Below are 6,704 nucleotides of genomic sequence, written 5' to 3' on the forward strand. Positions count from 1 at the left end.
ATAAAGTTATTACAGTCACAAATTGTGTAGTACACTGTGAAAGTGCTGATTATTTATCATGTCTAAGAGCGCCAAAAGTGATGACGGTACACTTACAGTAACACCAACACTCATATCTTGTTGTTTTGCAAAAACTGTATTATCCTCTATGATCTGGTACAGGATGGTTTATGTGTAAAATGGTTTGCTGTTCAGCATAATACATCCCTGATCTACATTAGGTATAGTTAGACCCATTGGGGCGATGCTTGCATAGACCTTGTCCAGTTTAGCTGAAAAGTTAATTCTTACAGCTTCAATACCAGGAATAGGGTTCACCCATACATGCAGCTCCCTACCTACGGTATATCCCCAACAGCTTCTCCAACAAGACAAGCTGATGAACCAAATGTAAATAAATCATCAACTTCACAGGCTACACATGATGATCATCAGACGATGAAAGCTCTATATACTCTACTTCAGCATACGAAGAACAGGTAAAAGGTATCAGCTTAATGAATAAGCTGAATAAATGAGAGCAGAAAAGACTATTCTGTCAATAGAGGCAGCAGAGCCTGGGTTAAAAATAAGGCACCTGTGTTTAAACATCCTGAAACAATAATAGGGCCTCCTCACGAGGGCAGAATTCAGGGAAAAGGTTTGGGTTACACGCAATAAAATAGAATTCCCGGTAAATGGGATTCCAATATCTTTTCCAGCTGGGGACTGTTTAAAATAGGGAAGTGCCTCCCAAAATAGATATGCATGTCATTGATAGTGCAAAAATCTATATGGCCTCTGCCGTCAATGTCAAAAGGGGAATGGTTTTCACAAAAACATATTGTCTTTGTCTGGGGCAGTCATAAGGCCAGCCATGACTTCACCTTGCAATCTACGGCCACACCACACTGGATAGGCCCAATCTTACTAGATCTTGGGAGCTAAGCAGTGTTGGGCCTGGTTAGTTCTTGGAGGGAAGACCACCTTGGAATACCAGGTACTGTAGGTACATTGGGCTGAGGTACTGGAAGACAGGTTTTCAGTGCTTGCAAGGGAGCAAGAATCCCATATAGCTCATATGGACACTAATGTTCTAGGGCATCAGCATTAACAATAGCTACTCGCAGAGCAGTTTGGCTTACATACATGGAAAGCTGATTCAGAATCAAAGAAGGTTCTGCAAAATTTGCCTTTGGCTGGAAGTTTCTGTTTGGGAAGGAGTTAACAGATATTCTGGAGTCAGAAACAGACTCCAAGAAGGTCACGTTTCCTTCCACATATATCCCCAAACCTAGGGGTCCGGTTTCAGCTTTGTCATTCATAAAGGAATGTAACAGCCCCAAGAGGGCCAGTTTCCAAACCAGAAGGGGGCTGACTTCTTCAGTTTGCACAGATCTGGTAGCGGTCTACAAACAGATGCCTGGGTGCATGAAGTGGTATCTCTAGGTTATGCTTTCCCTTCTAGAAGCATCCTCCTCGAAGGTTCTTCTGTTTCAGCCCATCTTGGGTAGAGGCGAAGGCGAGGGATTTGCATGAAGCAGTTCAGAAATTGCTTTTGTCAGGAATAGTCATTCCGGTAACCCATGCACAATGGGGGGTTCTACTCCAAGCTGGGTTGAGTCAAAAAGGATCCTTTGCCCCATTCTCAATCTCAAAAAGTCTAAACGGATAAATTTGAGTACCACGGTTCACATGGAGACATTGCGCTCCATAGTTTTGGTGGGGAGCCAGTAGATTACATAGTATTCCTGGATAAGTCAGGAATCTTACCCTCAGGCTCCTATAGCACTGTCCATCAGTGTTATCTCAAGGTTTACCATCCTTCAGCAACATTTCAGTTCTAGGCCTTACCCTTTGGGTTGGGTTAGCCACAGCCCCAGAGTATTTACCAAATGATTATGGCAGTTAATCTCCGCTAGCAGGGGATAAGAAAATTGCCATACCATGACCACCTTTTTTATCCTGGCACAAATACAGGAAAGGTTTCTGTGCCATCTACAACACACAATAACTTGTCTGCAGAGGCACGGGTGGTTCATAAATTGGCAAAGTCATCTCTGGTTCCGTCACAATGGATGACTCATGGTGGGGCTGTACTGAATTCAAGTCTGCAGAAAATATTTACCTTGGAACAAGATATCCAAGGTAAGGTTAGGGGAGTTTTTACATAGTCAAACCATATCAATTCATGCAGCAATGTGAATGATGGGTTTGATGGTGTCAACAATAGACATGGTGGAGTGTGCACAATTCCATTCAAGACCTCTACAGCATCTGTTTCCATCTACAGCTGCATCACACTGGATATGCCCAATCTCATCTGATGTTGGAAGTTAAGCAGTGTTGTGCCTGGTTAAATTCTCTGATAGGAGACCACCTGTGAATACCAGGTGGTATAGGTGGGCCAGATGGACAATAAACAAACAAGTACGTGGTACTGTCAGAAAAGGTAAGAAAGTCAGTAGCCTGGTGGCTACAGACAATCCATCTAGACCATGGGACACCCTTTTGGATATCAGGTTGGGAGATCCTGACAACAAATGCCAGTCTTCGGGGCTGTGGGGGCCATTGTCCGGAAGATTATGATTCCGGGGACTATGGACCACAGAAGAAAGTTGCCTGCTAATAAACCTGTTAGCACTTCGGGCCATATACTTGGTCCTGATTCAGGCACGGGACACTTCTAAAGGAAAACCAGTCCAGATCCGCAGGGACAAGGAAACTGCAGTAGTTTACCTCAACCTTCAGAGAGGAACACGCAGCTAAACAGTAAGGAAGGAGGTAAGTCACATACTAAAGTGTGCAGATCTCCATCTTCCAGCCTTGTCCGCAGTTTGCGTTCCGGGAGTCCTAAACTGAAGAGCAGATTTTCTCAGTCGACACGCCATTCAGGTAAGCGAATAGGCTTTGCACCCAAAAGTCATTTCAGACTCGGGTAGACAAGTGGGGTTGACCAGAGATAGATCTCATGGAGTCCCATCTGAACAACAAAAGCCCATAATCGGGTCAGGAACAACGGTTCAGGGAGTGATCTTTGTGGACGTCTTTTCAATGGGAATTTCATTTCACTTATGTGTTTTCTGCTACCCAGGATAGTGAGGAAAATACAACAAAGATGCCGGGATTCTAATAGCTCCAGCTTGGCCCAGAAGGCGTTGGTACACAGATCTGCAGAAAATGTTGAATGCCATTTGTGCTTCCTCTACGCCCAGATCTACTAATGCAGGGTCTTTGTTATCACAGATATCTAGATCGACTGTCTTGATGGCGTGGCTCTTGAAATCTATATCCTGAAGTCCAGAGGATTCTCACAGGTATATCAAATAATGCTCATAGCAAGGAAAACTTCCTTGGCTTGTATTTATCACCAAATATAGCAAGCCTATATTCATTGGTGCAATGGAAGAGGTATGGACCTGAAATCTTTCAGAGTTTCCAGGGTTCTAGCATTCCTTCAGGCAGGAATGGATAAAGGTTTAAGGGTGGCTTCCTTGAGAATGCAAGTGTCAGCATTGACTGTATGGTTCTGAAAGAAAATTGCCAAATTGCAGTATGTGCGCACTTTTTCCAGGGAATGCTGCGCATTCAACCTCCTTCTGTTCTTCTTACAGTGCCTTGGGACTTAAGTCTAGTCCTCAAAGCCCTTCAAGTTGCTCCGTTTGAACCACTAAATAAAGTGGATCTTAATGGTTGACAGCTAAAGTTCTCTTTCTACTGACTATGGCATCAGCTAGAAGAGTGTCAGATTTAGGAGCACTGTCATGTTAATCTCCTTTTCAGATGTTTTATCCAGATAAAGTAGTTCTCAGAACTAGGTCTGGGTATCTTCCTAAGGTGAGGTCTAGATTCCACCTTAATGAAGAAATTGTAGTCCCGGTTTTTCAGGAATCGAGACTTTCTGCGGGAGATGCATTGCTGGACGTAGTCCGGGCATTAAGGATCTACAGTACGTGGATCGTACCAGTGCCATCAGAAAAACATATTCTCTCTTCATTCTCTACGGATTTCACAAGAGAGGATGGCCTGCTACTAAACAGACGCTGGCAAGATGGCTTCGAATTACGATTTCAGAAGCATAGTCTCGAGCTGATCCCCCTATTCCGGCTAATGTCTCTGTTCACTCTACTCGTAAGGTAGGTCCTTCATGGGCAGCACAGCATGGTGCTTCAGCAGAACAGATATGTAAGGCAGCCACATGGTCTTCCATTAACACACTTATTAGACATTATGCCTTGGATACTTTTGCCTCTCATGACGCTGAATTCAGGCGAAGGGTTCTCCTGTCCAATCAGGTCCCCACCACTAAAAATTGCTTTCGGAAATCCCATTGTTATCCTGTGGATAACCTGTGGACCCAGCCGGAGAAATATAAGTTATGGTAAGAACTTACCGTTGATAATGGTATTTGTCCTATGTCCACAGGTTCCACAGGGATCCCACCCTGACGCACCTGATTTGAGGATCTTTCTACTCACTAAGCCTCTTCCTTCTTGTACGGAAGGGTGTGCATGTGTGTTCTTCTCGCCTGATTAGGGCTCTACATGATGCTCCTGCCTAAATGCTTTGGAATCCAACTGATTTGCATGAGCCAGTGGGCGCGGATATATGGACGGACCCGTTGCATCCTGGGAGGACTGAAAGCTTGTGATCATTTGGTGCCAATCTGCTATCGCTCCATCATATCCCATTGTTATCCTGTGGAACCTGTGAACATAGGAGAAATACCGTTATCAACTGTAAGTTCTTACCATAACATATATTTCAGCCACAGTCGTGTGGCAGAGCCTGTCGCTGAAATGATTGATTTGTTAAAGTGTGCATGTCCTGTTTATACAACATAAGGGTCGGTGGGAGGGCCAAAGGACAATTCCAGCTTGCACCTCTTTTTCTTCTTTGCATCATGTGCTGTTTGGGGCCTAGTTTTTTTTAAGTACCATCCTGTCTGCAACTGCAGTGCCACTCCTAGATGGGCCAGGTGTTTGTGCCGCACACTTGTGTCACTTAGCTTAGTCATACAGCTACCTCATTGCACCTCTTTTACTTCTTTGCATTATGTGCTGTTTGGGGCCTAGTTTTTTTAAGTGCCATCCTGTCTGCAACTGTAGTGCCACTCCTAGATGGGCCAGGTGTTTGTGCCGCACACTTGTGTCGCTTAGCTTAGTCATACAGCTACCTCATTGCACCTTTTTTTTCTTCTTTGCATGATGTTCTGTTTGGGGACTAGTTTTTAAATCTGCCATCCTGTCTGCCACTGCAGTGCCACTCCTAGATGGGCCAGGTGTTTGTGCATCACACTTGTGTCACTTAGCTTAGTCATACAGCCATAGAGAAATATATACTGGCGCCGGCTGTTGGACCAAATAAGGGACGATAATTGATTAAGATAAAAAAATCACAAGCTTTTAATAAACATAATAAAAACAATTATGGGTAAATCAGATGTGGTCAGAATATCGTTATCTGTTCCTAAGTCAGAAACAAAGGATGTTAAACGGTGTTGATTAGGACCAATTGGATCCCACTCATGATATGTATTATATATGCACAGTCTCCGGTTAGGACTCCCTCCTCATTATTTTTGGTTCACTTGAGAAGATAATAGTTACCCAGTCCTTATGGATGTTGTCTCCAGGATCTCAATTTAGCAGGTGAGATTCCAAATAGCAGCAGGGGAATAATTCCAGGTTGCAATGGGCTTGTAGTGTCCAATAAGGGTAAAGAGTCCAATTGTTACCGGAGATGTCAGGTGGGTCCAAAGCTGTTGGTCAGTGTCCTTAACTCAACGCGTTTCGCTGGTCTAATGGCTGCCAGCTCCCTCAGGAGAGTATGTCACACTGGTTACCTTGTGGGGTTTATATACACCCTTCATTATGCTAGAAATGGATGCACCTGATTTACTAATAATATGATAAATAAAACATCCCAAAAAAACGTTAAAAATTAAATCTAGAAGGCAATCCTATTGTATAACCTGGGCAATCATGAATTAATATCCAAAAAACGAGTGTTTAAATACCTGTTTAGACAGTAGAAACGGCAAAATTTATAATGACACTTCCTGGTCACATGACCGTCCCCGATCACATGATCTCAATGTCAGTCAATGTAGAATGCCTGGTGTTCCTTATATGGTCCGATCACGTGATCGCTTCCGGTCACGTGATCGGCACAGACTCTGATTGACTTATATCCCAGTGTAGGGAATATGGGAGGGGTGGAGTTCAGTCTCAATCCGATCACGTGACCGCTTCCGGTCACGTGGTCGGCATGGTCTCTCTCATTGTGGCCGCATCTCGGAACGAGGTGTGACGTATTCTAGTCACCTGTTCCGATGCGGTCCTATCCCGTCAGGCTAATTGTTAGACCACAATGGCGCTGCGTTCCAGTGGTCGGATTTGCGTTCCAGGGCCGGCCTGAGCACCAGGAAGTGTCACCTCAGACTCTAAAAGTACATAAAATAGTACCAAATCTCTAAACAACCTAAAATCGTCCACCATATAAAGTTTGGATTTAAACATGTATATGAATATAACATCCATAACCATAGTAGAATACAGCATAAATTTACATAATCGAGAAAGACCATCATTATTAAAAAAGAAAGAGAAAGAGAGGGTTCAGACTATACATATCACATGATATTTTAAAATATCCTTATAACAATGTGATCACTAAATAAAGAGTTAGTGAAAAGCTAGAGAGTATGTGGAATACATCATCAC

General features: G+C 43.6%; 1 pseudogene; it reads left to right on the forward strand.

Moving 5' to 3' along the window:
- Positions 1–872: 872 nt before the first annotated feature.
- On the forward strand, positions 873–991 carry LOC134937511 (5S ribosomal RNA; annotated as a pseudogene).
- Positions 992–6,704: the final 5,713 nt, after the last annotated feature.

This window comes from Pseudophryne corroboree, chromosome 6 (genome assembly GCF_028390025.1).
Source record: "Pseudophryne corroboree isolate aPseCor3 chromosome 6, aPseCor3.hap2, whole genome shotgun sequence".
In the NCBI taxonomy this organism is placed as follows: Eukaryota; Metazoa; Chordata; class Amphibia; order Anura; family Myobatrachidae; genus Pseudophryne; species Pseudophryne corroboree.